General features: G+C 32.5%; 1 long non-coding RNA gene and 1 other non-coding gene across 2 annotated transcripts in view; both read left to right on the forward strand.

Annotated features, from left to right (window-relative positions):
• The window catches only part of LOC118189257 (uncharacterized), a 35,474-nt gene extending 18,910 nt beyond the window's left edge, over nucleotides 1-16,564 (forward strand). Inside the window, exon 3 of the long non-coding RNA XR_004758231.2 lies at nucleotides 12,721-16,564. This is a non-coding gene — a long non-coding RNA (uncharacterized LOC118189257). The remainder of the gene's footprint in view (nucleotides 1-12,720) is intronic.
• On the forward strand, nucleotides 2,389-2,453 carry LOC146998301 (small nucleolar RNA SNORD18). Its single transcript, XR_015040475.1, has one exon. It is a non-coding gene; the product is annotated as a small nucleolar RNA SNORD18 (small nucleolar RNA).
• Nucleotides 16,565-17,565: the final 1,001 nt, after the last annotated feature.

Below are 17,565 nucleotides of genomic sequence, written 5' to 3' on the forward strand. Positions count from 1 at the left end.
AACAAGCTTGTTTACTGTTTCTGTATGTATATACATATATATGTATAAATGGAGTGGTTGCTTAGAAGATTAATATCCAATTTTCATCATTTAGTTTCTATGGTATGTTAATGTTTTGAACCACATGATGATTATTTGCCTGGTCTGTGTTTCTTATTGCACTGATGTTCAAGAAGAATCTCATGTATTTTAAAAATTCAATTATCCAATTTTCATCATTTAGTTTGTATGGTATGTTAATTTTTTGATCACATGATGATTATTTGCCTGGTCTGTGTTTCTGATTGCACTGATGTTCAAGAAGAATCTCATGTATTTTAAAAATTCAATTTCAATCTGTTGAATGTCAGTCTTCCATCATTACACTGATGTTAATATGATCATGAATTAAAACCCTATTTCTGTAACCATTCATAAAGATAGCTTCTTACAAGACTTTTGCATATTTCTTGACATGAAAGCACGATTGGCTGTTACATAACACATTTGCATACTTCGTCTACCTCTGCAGTGACTTCAATTCTGATTGGCTTCTAGAAATTAGCGTTTTCCCCTCTGTGCTTAATTTTTGGGAGTGAGTGTATAAAAATGGAGTGGTTGCTTAGAAGATTAATATCCAATTTTCATGATTTAGTCTGTATGTTATGTTAATTTTTTGTTCACATGATGATCAGTTGCCTGGTCCGTGTTTCTGATTGCACTGATGTTCAGGAAGAATCTGATGTATTTTAAAAATTGAATTTGAATCTGTTGACTGTCAGTTTTCCATCATTACACTGATGTTACTATGATCATTAAAACCCTTTCATAGTTATGCTTATGTTTTTTCCTTTGTTATGACCGTGGCATTATGCAATCTGTTTTGGCATGTCTTTTATGTTATTTATTTTATATGCATACACAGTGACACCTAATGCTTCAAGGTAGGCCCACAAGGGAACTTAATTTTCTTTGTCTTGCCTGAAATGGATATTGAAACGTGAAACGATGAAAACAAGCTTGTATACTATTATACATATGTATACATAAATGGAATGGCTGTTTAGAAGATTAATATCCAATTTTCATGATTTAGTCGTATGTTATGTTAATTTTTTGACCGCATGATGATTAGTTGCCTGGTCCGTGTTTCTGATTGCACTGATGTTCAGGAAGAATCTGATGTATTTTAAAAATTCAATTTCAGTCTGTTGAATGTCAGTCTTCCATCATTACACTGATGTTAATATGATCATGAATTAAAACCCTACTTCTGTAAACATTCATAAAGCTAGCTTCTTATAAGAACTTTTTTTTTTGAATGTTTCTTGACATGAAAGTGCGGTTGGGTGTTACCTAACACATTTGCATCTTCCATCTACCTCTGACGCGAAGTGCATCCTCTTCAATTCTGATTGGCTTCCAGAAATTAGCATTTTCTTCTCTGTGCTTAACTTTTGGGAGTGAGTGTATAAAAATGGAGTGGTTGCTTAGAAGATTAATATCCAATTTTCATTATTTAGTCTGTATGTTATGTTAATTTTTTGACCACATGATGATTATTTGCCTGGTCCGTGTTTCTGATTGCACTGATGTTCAGGAAGAATCTGATGTATTTTAAAAATTCAATTTCAGTCTGTTGAATGTCAGTCTTCCATCATTACACTGATGTTAATATGATCATGAATTAAAACCCTACTTCTGTAAACATTCATAAAGCTAGCTTCTTATAAGAACTTTTTTTTTTTTGAATGTTTCTTGACATGAAAGTGCGATTGGCTGTTACCTAACACATTTGCATCTTCCATCTACCTCTGACGCGAAGTGCATCCTCTTCAATTCTGATTGGCTTCCAGAAATTAGCATTTTCTTCTCTGTGCTTAACTTTTGGGAGTGAGTGTATAAAAATGGAGTGGTTGCTTAGAAGATTAATATCCAATTTTCATTATTTAGTCTGTATGTTATGTTAATTTTTTGACCACATGATGATTATTTGCCTGGTCCGTGTTTCTGATTGCACTGATGTTCAGGAAGAATCTGATGTATTTTAAAAATTCAATTTCAATCTGTTGACTGTCAGTCTTCCATCACTACACTGATGTTAATATGATCATGAACTAAAACCCTACTTCTGTAACCATTCATAAAGGTAGCTTCTTATAAGACTTTTTTTTTTTTTTTGCATATTTCTTGACATGAAAGCGCATTGGCTGTTATCTAACACATTTGCATACTTCCGTCTACCTCTGCTGCGAATTGCATCCCCTTCAATTCTGATTGGCTTCCAGAAATTAGCATTTTCCTCTCCGTGCTTAACTTTTGGGAGTGAGTGTATAAAAGTGGAGTGGTTGCTTAGAAAATTAATATCCAATTTTCATGATTTAGTCTGTATGTTATGTTAATTTTTTGACCACATGATTATTTCCTTGGTCCGTGTTTCTGATAGCATTGATGTTCAGGAAAAATCTGATGTATTTTAAAAATTGAAGCACTAAAGCTTGAATCTGTTCATTGTCAGTTTTCCATAATAACACTGATGTTAATATGATCATTAAAACCCTTTCATGGTTATGCTTATGTTTTTTCCTTTGTTACGACAGTGGCATTATGTAATTTGTTTTGGCGTGTCATTTATGTTATTTGTTTCATATGCGTACACTGTGGCATCCAATGCTTCAAGCTCTTAGGCCCACAAGGGAACTTTATTCTCTTCGTGATGCATGATATGGATGTTGAAACGTGTAATTGTGAAAACAAGCTAAGCTGATTTTTATGATTATTGCACATTTAGCTGTGCTTCAGCAAACTTTTTAGATTTCAAGTGTTAATCAAAACTGACAAGTTATTTTCTGTTTACTATTGAGAGCAGAATAAAAAAATTCTTTCATAACTGCAATCTTATCCAAATTTTTGTAGAGGGTGAATTTTTTATTAACATGTTCCCTGCTGAGCAACATTTTCAAAAACGGTTCGACCATGTCAATAAATTTTAATTAATTCATTGTAAAATAAAAATATAAAACAGTTATTTATGGAAAGATATTGAATTGAGATAATTTTTAATTGCTTTATTAATAATACGAGCTGTATCATCGTCAGTTTTTGTAATAAATCTATTTTATGATGGTACCAACTATGCATATACTTATAACAAGTATATTTGTAGTTGATGGTTGCTTAGAACGTAGGTTGATTATTTTTACAATTATTATAGCGTAGATTATAAATAGCTTGATTATTTTTACAGTTTCTGTTATTTACTTCATAATTATTTATATTGTACTCTTTCTTATTCTCTTGAATTGTATCAAATTGTCTTTTTTTAAGCCCCGAAGCCTGATACCTTCAAAGAACATGAAAATACTACTGTATGTGGCATATGTAAAACAAAAGCATTCTACAAATCAACTTGTAACTGGGACCTAAACATAAACTTCAACCTATAGCTCGTGGTTGGCAGCGAACATGTTAAATATAGTTATTTTAAGTTAAACATTCAATATATAGGTATTTATTTGTGGAAAAATGGAAGCTTATGTTTTAACAAGTGCTGTATGTGCACTGTTTTTGACCAGTACTGATTTGCCAGTACAGCATGCTCTGTTGCTTTTTTTTTAATCTGTATCTTTTCTGTTTTTAATATCAAATTAATCTTGTATATGGCAGCAGATGTGCATTAATTGGTAGTTTGTTTAGCCTATTTTGTTCATTCTTATTGGTTCAAAGGTGCACGCTTGCTTCACATCTTTTGCATGATTTAGTGAATTTTTATCTTTCAGTGCTTAACTTTTTGTTTGTATTTTACTGTTGACTTGATAACTTTAGTGATGCACAAGCAGTTAAAACTGTTTTTTTTTTTTTTTTTTTTTTTTACCATAAAGTAATGGCTGATTCAGAATGTATGCAGCTAATTTCCTGCGTTTCAGGCCGATTTGGAATCTGAATCTGTAATGCCTTTAAATGAATCTTAAAGTAGTGAAAGTTGTCTAGATCATGGATTCTCTGGTGCAGAGTGTAGGCACGATTCCATGAAAAAATTTGACTGGTCTTCAGAAATTTACCTGTCCACGTTAAATTTTTCTTATTAAAAAATAATACAAAAGTTTCGTCAATATTTTTTACTTGTTGTATGTTGGAATTAGTGTGCAACGCTGATTTTTGTTGTTTGACTTCTGAATTAGTATTTATTTGGCGTGTTATTTTGTCTTAACAACATATATATTTGCCAGTCTCATGATACATAAGCCGTTAGTATATAGCAGACACTAGCCTAACCACAAATTTAAAGGTTTTCAGATATCGTAAAAGAAAAAGGAAAGAAACTTTCCAGTTAATGGAAGTTGGTAACAAATGAAGATAATAACAGGTTTTCATTGCATTGGCAATGCTGCAATCATCAATCAAGTAGTGGATGGCAAAATCTCTACTGCAGCTCTAAATCCAGAGCCTATTGCTACTGTTAGTGAATAAAGGGACAGAGGTTGTTGGGAACAAAGAAATTTCAATTGACAATTTGGTGGGATTACAATTACAGAGCTTAAACAGTACAACTTTATAAGTAAACAAGAAATTATGTTTATTCCTAGAATTAAAGAGAAAGTATTAGCTGTTTATACATTAAGTATTGAATTTAACTTGAATAAAATTTCAAGTATTTTATTAAAAAATGATTTAATAGATATTGAGGGAAAGAGAACTTTAGGCTAATAGTAAAAGAATTTCAGTACCCTGTGACAATGCTGCAAGGTTTGAAGCCTGCAAGAAAACTTTATTCTCCCTGCTTCATGTATGAAATAGGCACTAAAGCTTGAAATGATGAAAACAGATTAATCTGATTTTGTGATTATTTCATATTAGCTCTATCTGAACAAGCTTTTTATTGTTCAAATTTTTAGTAAAAATTGAACCCCATCTTATCTAGATTTTTAGTTTTGTGGAAAATGGATTTTTATGAAATTATCACAAGTTAAATATTTGTTATTTTTTTGGAAGAACACAAGCTTATGATGTTTTAACAAGCATATGTCTGAATTTCAATGTGGTAAAATGCAATCTGAAGCAAAATCTTGAAATCTGTGAAAAAATGCATGTGAGTAAAATTTTGAAAGTAAATGTACTTAAATTGAGGAATAAGAAAATACTCACTTGGCTTGTATTTGGAAATATAATGGTGAATTTGCTGTGCTGAATATTTCATTCTGATGTTGGAATTTTTGCTGTTGAGTAGTTTAACAATTTTTTTAATGGAAATATAATCGTGAATTTGCTGTGCTGAATTTTCCATTCTGATGTTGGATTTTTGCTGTTGAGTAGTTTGACAATTTTTCTTGTGCTTGAATAAATTGAAACAGCTGTGCTGGTAAAAAGAAAATAAAGTTTTCACTCGTATGTATTAAATTTACAATATGTAAAACAATGCTTTAAGAAAAATTTGCAGAAAACTGCAAATTTTGTTTTAGTTTCTTTCTGTTAGCCCTGTATCACTGTATCAAATATGACAGAGGAGCAAAGTGTCACTGGCAGCTTTCTTTTTAAATCTCAAAAAGTAATAAATAAAAATATTAAATGATAACTTGGTTCTGAGCATTCTTTATTATTTTATTGTATAAATGTAAAATGCACAGTCCTGTTAAGTCTATTGTGCATATTTAAAAATGTTTCATAGAGTAAAAACATTTGATTTTTGTGTAGAATGAAGTGTCCTGCTTCATTAATATATAGAAATTTTAATGTATAAACAATCATTATAAATAATAATGCATTTTAACCTTATTTGAAGTTTGTTGTTGTAATTACTTAACTAATGTCTTTCTGTTTATATGTGAATCATGATAGTGAACTTAAATAAAATTCAAATATTTTTATAAAAAGCTAATTTAATAAAAGGATATTTGGAGGAAGGGAACTTTAGGTTGAATAGTAAGTGCATTTAAATACACAGTGACGTTCAAAGCTGCAAGGTCTCAGGCCTATAAGGAAACTTTATTCTCCCTGCATGAAATAGACACTAAAGCTTGAAATGATGAAAACAAGCTAATCTGATTTTTGTGATTATTGAATATTAGCTCTATCTGAACAAAATTCAAATTTTTAATGAAAATTGAACCCCATCTTATTTGGATTTTTAGTTTTGTAGAGAATGGATTTTTTTAAAGTTATTACAAGTTAAATATTTCTTATTTTTATCAAAAGAAAAGAAGCTTATGATGTTTTAACAAGCATATGTCTGAATTTCAATGTGGCAAAATGCAATCTGAAGCAAAATCTTGACATTTGTGAAAGGTCATATGAGTAAAATTAGAAAGCAAGTATACTAAAATTAAGGAATTGTTATTAGAACTTCACATCTGATACATATATGTGCTTATCATTATCATATCAATAATTTTTGTAAATGTCATTTCAGAGTATGGCAAATGTTTCTTTTGCTTTTTTAAAGGAAAATGCAGTGAAATTTTAACTTAAAATGATAAACATGAGCTGATTTTCTTATCATTGTAGCATATTACCACTATGGATAATTTTTTTTTTAATACAAGGGCGAGTCAAATGAAAGTGAGCCAATGCGAATATATGACAAACAGAGTACTTTATTTAAAGGTAGTCTCCATGAACATTGAGACATTTATCACAGTGACAAATGAGCCGCGTGATCCCCGTCTTATGAAACTCCTTGGGCTGTCGATTCAAAAAGTCTGTAACCGACTCCTTCACGACGTCGTCCGACAGGAATCTGGTACCCTTGAGATATTTTTTCAGTTTCTTGAAAATGTGAAAGTCGCATGGCGACAAATCTCGGTTGTATGGAGGATGTTGCAGCGTGTCCCACTTGAACTTTGCCAGTTGTGTCTTAACCACATCGGCGACGTGGGGACGAGCATTGTCGTGTAGCAAGATCACACCATTCGTCAATCTTTCAGGTCGTTTGTTCTTGATTGCGACACGCAGCCGATCCGGCATTGCACAATATTGCGAACTATTGATAGTCTCTCCACGTTTAACAAATTCAATCAGTAATGCTTATCCTCCGTTCTTGTCTAATCAGCTCATCAACCTGTGCAATTGTGTCGGGGGTGATTGCAAGGTGGCTTTGGCCCGGTCTTGGATCATCTTTGCAATTTTCACGTCCTTCTCTGAACCGTTTGCTCCAGCGCTTCGCAGTGGCCAATGCGATGCAATGTTCACCGTACACAGCAGTTATACGGCGACTAATTTCATGTTGGGAAACACCTTCAGCTGTCAAAAACCTGACCACACCACGCTGTTCCTCTTTTGGAGCATCCATTATGTCATGCTACCGTCTTCAACACAGTGTAAGAGCACCTTAAAGAACTTTAACCTCACGCTTTCGTAAATGAAGGCTGTCTCTGTGCTACGCGCATTCGCCGCAGATGATGGATCTTTCTTAAATGTTTGTATTTTCTAGTGCCATTTATCATTGGGGCATCTGGCCAATTTTTGCAGTGTTTTTTAGAAAGACAAATCAAGGTTTCAGCAACTTTGGTTGAGAATCGAAAGATTCACATGCGCATGTGCAATGCATGTTGAACGAAAGAAAATACCTTCCCATTCTCGTATAAAACAAAATCGGTTTAATCTTAGTATACAGGAGATTCGGTAACATGATGATGAGCAGTATACTGATCGTTTTGGTGTAGGCGACAGTTTTCAAGATCGGGCCAAGGCCCGTAGCACATACTAGAATTGTACCACAAAATCTTTTTAACCTTTTTTTTTTTTTTCCTCCATCTCTTTTAAATAAATGCCTTATTTGTCATTTTGCAGTAAAATAAAAAAATAGTAATCGGTCATTTAGCCTAACCATTTAATATATTTCCCAAAATTTCATTTTTAATTATTAAATAATTAACTTTATTTTAATGGTAGTCATATCATTAAATGTGGCTTCTTCCTTCTAACTTTGTTTATTATTAATTAATAATACTTTCAGATTTCAGACAATTTTCTCTGGCATATTCCTGAAACTAATTCTAACAGTATGATGACGTACATACCATCACGAAATTTAATACAATTATTTTTTGCTTATGTATGCTTTGAAATAAATATTAAATACATGAATTTATTTTAAAATATAATTTAATAGATTTCTTTCATTTAGTTGCAAAATGCCATGTAATTAACAAATTTTTATGTTTCCAAGTACACTGGTTATCATAAATGAAGGAAAAATCACAAAAATAGCGATAACTCCCTCAAAAATGAGCCAAACCGTGTAAAATTTCAATATGTTGCCAAGTAAGAGTAGCTGAATGCAAATTAGTGGCGCTGCACTCGGAATACGTCATCTGTGAGGAGAATAAAAGTCCATGTTTGAGAGCAAGCCTACATATTTTACTGTGATAGTGATATTAGAATTCTGAGATAGCCAATTCGTATTAATGACCTCCAGGCATCATTTGCCTGCAGAACTAAGATGGAGATCCATTGGGAGACTAGAGGCAGGATAAAGTCAAGCAGACGTGGCCAGATGGCTAAATGCGAATCCTTCTGTGGTTCGTAGACTTTGGAGGCGATTTCAAACCACAGATTCGGCCTCTAGGAGGCTCAGCCAAGGACAACCGACTCCTACGACGAGCGCTGATGACCGATATTTGACATGTGCATGCAGGAATAGAACCGCTACTCTGACTCTTCTTAGATCCTCTCTTGCTGCACCCACCGGAAGGTTGGTGTCAACGTCAACTGTGCGTAGAAGGCTTCACGAAAGCGGTCTGTATGCGAGACAACCAGCCATTTGCACGCCATAGGAGATACCGTTTGCAGTAGGCACAACAACATGTCCACTGGACGCTTAATCAGTGGAGGGCTGTTCTCTTTACGGATGAGTCCAGGTTTACTCTAGAAAGTGATAGTAGGTGTTATTTGATATGGAGAGAACCTGGAACCCGTTATCATCCGTCAAACATTCGTGAAAGAGATGCATACGGAAGGGGCAGTGTCTGCGTTTGTGGTGGTATCTCTTTGGGTGGACGCACAGACCTCCATGTCTTTCCAGGGGGAACCGTGAATGCTGAGATTTACAGAGATGACATCCTTGATGTTTCTGTGTGCCCATATGCCGGGCCAATAGGTGATGCTTTCCTGTAACAGGATGACAACGCAAGACCACACAGGGCTCGCATCGTAGATGATTATCTTCAATGGCATGGAGTGGCTAGCTCGATGCCCAGACTTGAATCCTATTGAGCATGTCTGGGATGCTTTAGGGAGATGTCTAGCTGCTCTCAATCTCAGGCCCTCTTCGTGCTTGCAACTGCTTTGCAAGAGCAATGGCTCTCGCTTCCTATGGAACTGATAGACCGCATAATTGAAAGCATCATCAGGGTTGGTAGCGGTCCTTATAAGTGCTTATAAGTCCTTATATTTGAAAATAAAATATAAAGGCCCTTATAGGTGCTTGCTTTTTCTTTAAAGCCCTTATTTTTTTGTTTTTAGTGCTTATTTTTTGCTTTTAGTGCTTTTTTTTAATGAACGCGCTATTTTTCTCCGTACCAAAGCCGAAACTAAATAAACAACTTTTCTTCCTAATATGGAATGTCAGATGATGAATCATACTCCCGGAAATAGCTTTTCTTCTTTCTCTGCATTAACATAACCTTTGGTGTGCACGAAGAGTACAGACAGATGCCCGTCGTTCTATTGGTCAAAGAATTGCGAAAGCAGTAGAAAATTCCGGTACGTTCGGCATTCATTTCGTCCCACACAAATACTACACACATTTGAATTTCTATCAAGATCTTAATAATTTGCATTCTCGTTCCGCTTGGTCAGTTCATATTCGTGTTTATTATGATTGTTATACTTATATTATGAGCATATGTATCAATGTTTATAATAATATAGTTGCGGTAACTGCTGAAGTATAGTAAACTTTTAAAAATGTTTGTGTTTTGACACAGATTAGCTTTCTAAGGAATAATATTCGGAATGGCTTAAATAAAGAGAAAGTAATCGAATAGTAAAAATAATTTTGTTTTTTTGGCCAATACATTATACAGTATGAAGATTGGGAGGCTCTCCCCTTTCTCCGCAAAATCTCGAATATTGAAACTGTTACAGTTCGCTGCAAAACAAGCAACGTTTTTTTTTTTTTTTTTTTTTGGTCACTTTCCAATCTGGATTGAATAGGACTAAAAGTTCTGCGGTCTACCAACCCAAGCAAAGAATGGTTCTATTCCATTCCGGAAATTTAACGTCATTCAGAATTTAGATTTAAATTATTTAAATATCAGTATGAGTGGAAAAATAAATTGTACTTGTTATTAGGTTCCAAGCGAATACAATAAATATGTCTTATTATTATTTATTTTCTCTATTTTGAACTGAAATTTCATCATTAAATCTTGTAATATAGTTTAGTTCTGCATAGTTTTTTTTTTCCTCTCATTGTAAACTAGTTCTGTAAATTGAACTGTTATTTAAAACTTAAAAAAAAAATAAAAGTAATTATTTTCCATGGTTGAGGGAATGCTTATTCTCTCTTAATAAATACTGCATTTCTCATATTTTAAATTACAAGTCTTAATTTTTAAAGTTATGCAGTTGTGTATAATGTAATTAGACAGGTGCTTATTTTTTTTCTTAAAATGTGCTTGAAAAGTGCTTATAGGTGCTTATTTTTTTAACTAAAATGTGGCTATGAACCCTGATCATGCATCACTGTATGTGCTGTATTGCTTCTAGAGGCGACCATATTCAATATTGAAGGTTCTTTTTCTATAGGAAATAGACACCTTCAATTTGTTCATTTTATACATGTGCTAATTTCTATACTACCATAATTGTCTGGTAATTTATTTTTATGTTATTTGATACCTTACTATGTGTTGTATGTAGTGGATAAGTTTCATAAAATTCTACATGTGACTTTTTCAGTAATCGTGATTTTTCCTTAATTTATGATAACCAGTGTAGTACCATAATTTACTTTTCAGCGTAGCACTACGTTTATAGACTGGATACCTATTACTGAATAATTTTGTTCCATAAAGAATCAAAACTTGCAAAAATACCCTCTGGTGGTTTTTGCCTTAATTATATAAATAATATGAAGCATGTGTACAAGTGAATCATGAACATTCTCCATATTTCTTACCATTAGTATCATTTAGTTTTTTAGTATTATATTCATAATGATATTAAACATCTAATATTTGCAGTCTGAAAGTAATTAACTCCTTAAGATCTGGCATTGCACTTTTACAGTCTGTAGTATATCAAGGTTAATACATTCGTTAAAAGTCCTTAGGTTTTTTTTTAAAATTGTGTTTTGTCCAGTCCTTAATTTCGGCCCAAACCGGTAAGGTCCTTAATTCTCATCTGACATATCTGCCTTTTTACAACTGCCATTTTGAGTGTGAATTGGCATTTTGGAGGAATGTCTTTTAGTGATGCATTGAAAAATATATGTTTGATGGGGTTAACGTTTGAATTCTTTCCTACATCTTACTATAAATGGTGGATACTTGAATTGTAGGCACAAGGCTCTGGCTGAATTGAATAGTTAGTGAAAAGTTTAAAAAAAAACCCATTAAAAAGAACTTTTCCCTTTTTGGAATAAGAGTTTTTTTTATTGCGCTATGCCAAATTGGTGGCGTGTCAATAATTCAGCTATTTCAAAATCAGTTTGTGTAAAAAATATTTTATTTGAGATTTGCAAAATTTTGATTTATGTATTTTATTTTATTGCAAACATTGTAACATGGTGTAGCAACTACACACACACCCTAACAATATGTAAAGCTTGATGAAATGGTACTTTAAATGTACAGTTATGCTAATATCATTTTAGAATCTTTAGTGATTTTTAAATGGATATATTTTAAAGAAAAAATAAAACTATAAATGTAACTATATAAATCTATTATTACTAAGAGTATCTAACTGCATAATTTAATTATTTGTAACTAATAGTTATCTCCTTTCCTTAGCCTGCATTATTTATGCAAAGTACAACACCAAAAATGCAAAAATGTATTTCTAACAGCTAACGAGACTTAAACAAAAACTAAACTGACTAAAACAAGTATCTCTGGTGGCTTATTAGAACTTTATATAAAATACTGTATATTAACAGTGTTACAGCTTTTTTTTCCAGCAAATCTACACGAAGTTATGACACCAACCAGGTCAAAAGGCAACTAACTTTCAGCACTTTCAAATGTCATACATTCACTTCTGTTTTAATCTGCGGTTCTGTTTCTCTACGCAACTGCAGTAACAGCAGGTGCTGATTATCATTTTACTTCACAGTTTAAATTATGCCACTTGGCATAAAATTTGCACATACGTCTGGACTAAGCGAGTATGTGAGAAAATAAGGCATAAAAAAAGTATCAATATAAAGCTAACTGTTGGTACAATTTAAATAAAAAGCTACTAATATTCTTTAAACTTTGTGGGACTTATTATAAATGTTTATTTATGTGGGACTTTTATAAATTTTGCGATTTAATGCTAGTTGAAAAAAAATTAGTGAAATTAATTATATTCTTGAATATGTTTTTACGAAAGACCCTCCAGTTTAGTATCTTGACTCCCCTTTTTCCAACATAAATTTTTGACACATTTCAAGGTGCATATGGCTTGGTTGCATAGAGGGCTAAAATTGTTGTTTTGGAAAAGTTCAGGTATAATGATTGATAAGATGCAGCTTTTTGTATTTATTTTCCCCCAAAAAAAGTTATCTTGAAAAACTGATTTTCTGCATTCTTCCAGGGAGACTCCAAAAAACCTTTCACTGAAGTTAGAACCTCTGTCCGAAGAGTGGTGCTTCTGAGGAAAAAATCCATGAATAATGTATGTAAATACTCATGTTTATGTGCCATGATGTAGTTATGTAAAATTTGCTTAACATTGAAATTGCAGCAACAAGGAAAAAGTTGTAAGGATATGCAGATTAATTACCTATTGTATATTCCGGCACACTTTTAATGCTGTGAAAATAGGATTAAAACTTATAGGTGCACATTATATGCCAAATATAAAAATGATAGATTAAAAATAGAAAAATCAGCATACAAAAGTGTACATTTTTCCATGTACTTATGCTGTTTATTTAAAGCAATGATATATCTTTTGAACTTAAAAACTTTTCATTATTGGAAATACATGAAAAGTTAGTCTTCTGTTTCTTCAGATACATCGATTTCTGTTTCATATTCACTATCACTGTTACTTTAATCCATAAATTAATTATCCGTTCCATGCTTCACCAACACCAAATATCCTTGCTGCGGCAATATTTTCATTTTCTTTCACAAACTCGTTGAAAATGTTTCAATCATTTGAAACCAGCGTTGTGTTGTTTCGTTTGGCAGGAGCCATATTTGCTACTAAAAGAAATGCTAGGTCAATTGTAATTTAACTAAAGCCTTGATGTTCACTTCAAAAGACCACAGAAAAATAAAACACCCGAATCATAATTCCGCAAATTGTTTCTGGTTGGATGTACATTCTTATTCCAAATTATGTCTTCCTTTTCTCAAAATCCTACAATAGCATTCTTTTGGACACTTGCACTGAATATAGTGCACCCTCATTGTAGGTATATTTACTCCCTTAAGCATTTAACCCACACACATTTTCCCCCTTATCACTTGTCAGTTCAGTATATCATTGTTCGAAAGGCTAGGACAAATCTTTGAACAAGTGACCTCAGACAATAAGCACATATATCTTTTAGGTTTCTTCATAAAGAATTGAGTACGTGCTATATGACGAATATACCTAAAAATAAAAAATTATAGATGTGCATTATTATATGCTGGAAAATAAAGTAATTCTCTTGTGATTTGATAGTGCAGTGTCTCATTCATCAACATATCTGTTATCACTTAAAGCAGAAAAAAATGTAACCCTTGAATTCAGAGGTGCTGTTTACCACTAGACTAGATTATTATGAAGTGCTAATCATACTATAGAAATGATCTTGGATTCTTAAGAGTTAACAGTTGACCATTGCTTTACCATGGGGTCAACAGGTACCCTTTCACTGCAACTTTGTGTGATTTTTCAAGATTCAGTACTTTTCTAACATTACTGTTTGTTATATGTGTATTGTGCATTTATGATGATGCAATGCTTGTAATGAGTTGTTTCAATGAATATGTCCAGACATATAATAATAAAAACCCTGCTACATTAAAACAAATCAGCAGAACTAAATTGAAATAATGCAAGAGTTTTATTTTTACACATGCTCCACACACACAGTCCAACACATGGCTCCTAACTGAGAGACAGACGGACTCTCTCTCAGTTCAAAATTACAGTTGAACTGCAGTTAAAAATACAGAGTGAAAAATTAATAAACAATTAGAAATTAGAAAAGATACCAAAAAACGCTTTACAAATTAGTTTGAAATGTTTACAATTAACCAGTATTTTTCCTTTACAATTAATCATTATTTTATAATTTATTATTAATTTCAAGGCAGCAGGCAAGCCATCTTCGAATAACTGCTTCCTGCATAGTGCAGCCATCTAGTGATGAGATGATGAAGTTCTAACAAATACTTGCTTGGCTTGTAGTTTATAAGAGAACTTGTAAAAGCTAATGACTTAATGCATTTTATGTTTGCAAAAGAGACCAGAAGCAAAATGAAAAAAGAAAAAAAAAGGGGGGGGAGGGGAAGCAACTGTTGTAATGGAATTTTTGTCTCATTGCACCAACAGTGGAAAAATTCCTAAACAGGGATGACATAATTCTGTGCCTGTTTGTTATCATAATCGTTATTTTGACGATGTTTCTTCTGTGTTCTTTCTTTTAATAAAGAACTTATTTTGGAACTATTTATGATAAATGACAAATGTGGAAATCTCGTTATTGGGCATTTAAATAGATAATGCTCTCTCCTAATTTGCTGCAGATGCAAGAATCTGTTGAAAAATTTCTGGGGTAAAAACAGGTAGAAAATGGCCCATGGCCTGATAAAATAGTTTATTTGGAGTAGCTGTAAATTTGTTTGTATAATGGTTTGGAAATTTATTGAAAATCTTTGTCTTTTGTATGTACCTTCATTCCTGTTGACATGCTGTCATTGTCATTATTGTGTCTTGTGCAGTTTCTTTGTAACTTTATCTGCTTGTTAAATTTCTTCATGTTCTGTGTTAGCACTGATGAACATTGTGTATCGTATTAGTTGCAAGGAAAGTAATTGATTCAATTCATACCAGGTGGTGGCCAGAGAGGAACTTCTGTTTGGACGGATAGAAAAACGTTACTTAGTTATCCTCTGTACTGCAATGAACCTGGACATACTAAATGTCTGCACTAAACATCAGTTACATTTCATAAATTCGTGTATTAGCATTTTATTACCGTAGGTCAGGGGTTCCCAACCTTTTCGTCCTTAACCCCTTAACCTACGATTTAGATTCGAAGATATTGGGCCGAAATTGTATACAAGCTTGCGCAGCGTTCGGGATATTTGCAAGACTTGTGTAACACGCTAATCCGGGCAATCGTAAACGTGACAAATTATGTAATTTTCGAAGAAAGTACATAATTGACGATCAACTACCAGAGTCCTGGCTTTGGAAAGAAATAAGAAATAGTCCAAAAATCTGGGACTATACAATGACACCTGTCATAAGAGAGGAAGCCTTATGTAAATTAGGGGGAAGTAGAGGAGAATTTGATATATTTAATCTTCCAAATTGATATTAAGTAGGATCACAATGTCAATATTGTATGTTTGACAGTATTGATGTTAATATCAAGACTAAACATTCTAAAAATAAAGGTAAACGACTTACCTTTTCAATCGATCTTTCTCGTTCTTCTCCAAAGGGATATCCAACAATATTTTTATTAATTACACTCATCACAAAAAAGAGATGCTTCTAAGATAATAAGGTATGTTTAGTTCACTATTCACATTACTAATTATGTACACAATACTGAGGGAAATTTGCCGGTTACATCTTTCATTGATGTGTCCATTACATGTTCTACTTCGGCTGCGTGCATGCACAAATCATGTGTAGTTTGGTAAGAGTTTTAACAATGAGAGGTTCAACACGTAGCATGAAGACCATTCTGTAGAGCAACAGTACGCTGTATAAGCAACAAAAAATTTCCAGCCAAAGAACCATGAAAGTTCTCCTTCCTCCTTTTATCTCTCCAGGCTTTTTCTAGTTGAGCATTACTTTAATATCATAGGTTAGTTATTGCAAAACAAAGACCCAGCTGCTAATCATGATGCTTTTATATGTGCATGCTCTTGCAGCAAGGCAAAACATCCCTCAGATAGGATTGTGTCAGTGATAGTATGCCAATGTGTATAAGTGCACATATTTCTGCTTTATGGTGGTCATGTTAGAAATAAATTATGTCCATGCATTTGTTTCCAGTTTTTTTTCATCAAATGATAACGTGTCTATTGATACTGCGAATTTCAAATTTCTAGTTCAAATTTCCTTGGTGTTGCAGTTTTAGTATTGATGAATGTATATTTTTGTCAGTTGTGCCATATTTTTGGAACTAATGTATTTTAAAATTGCATATTTGTTTATATATATGTAATGTGTATCATGTAAATAAATGTTTTATTTGTAATTGGGTTTAGATAATTTTTAATAAATTTTACATTAAATTTTACATTAACACGTTTTGTAATTTTAGAAAATAAACAAATTATGCAAAAGAAATATCAAGAGATAAAGAATATAAGTTGAAATACAGGTATTCAAGTAGAACATACTAATTACTTTTTAATTATTGGAAAATTCAACTATAAACTGTTGCTGCTGAAACAAAAGCTGCATATTTACACGACATAAAAAAAATAAACTTTTTAGGTTCTATTAATGGTTTTACTGTAAAATTATTTAAAAAGATTTCTGTAAATTTATTGGATCATCTTAATGTAAGTAATAAACCTAACAATTAAAAAAGCATATTTGTAGCAAAGCACTTTACTTTTGGGATAGCTGTTCGTAGATTTGACATTTAACAGTATTTTAAAGATTTTTCATGCTGCATCTATCTGGATATCCCCCCTTATGAACTTGCAGAAAGCCAACTTTTTATGCAAATCCGTTTACATAAAACAAAGCATGTCATTACAAGAGAAAATATATTTCAGTTTAGAACAATTAGTTGAGCAGTTAAATTATATACTAAATAATGTTAGATGGCAATTCCACTCAGTGGAACATTTTCATAAATACATTAACTTAATGTTATGATATCAAAAGCAGCTATCAATCAATGTTTTAACCTTTTCAGTTAATGCTTGTATATTTCCCAAGATCCAATATCATTTATCTGTGTGTTGATAGCTTTATCTTCAACCAAATTGTCCTATTGATTAATGCCAACAGCTCAGAGGTAAAGTTAGGTGCTAGGCTGCTGCTTAATAGTAAAAAAAAAAAATCTGTTGAACATAATTGGAGAGATGCAAAAATAAAAATTTGCACTAGAATATCCCTTAAAGTAATTCCCGAAATGCATAAAAGAAATGCAGACATTAAAATATGGATTAAAATATAGAAATAAGTCTAGATTAGCAGTTCTCAACCTTTTGACAAACATGTACCATCTATGTGGTACCATGT

Source organism: Stegodyphus dumicola, chromosome 3 (genome assembly GCF_044657685.1).
Source record: "Stegodyphus dumicola isolate Sdum_Otavi_A_Nest chromosome 3, ASM4465768v1".
In the NCBI taxonomy this organism is placed as follows: Eukaryota; Metazoa; Arthropoda; class Arachnida; order Araneae; family Eresidae; genus Stegodyphus; species Stegodyphus dumicola.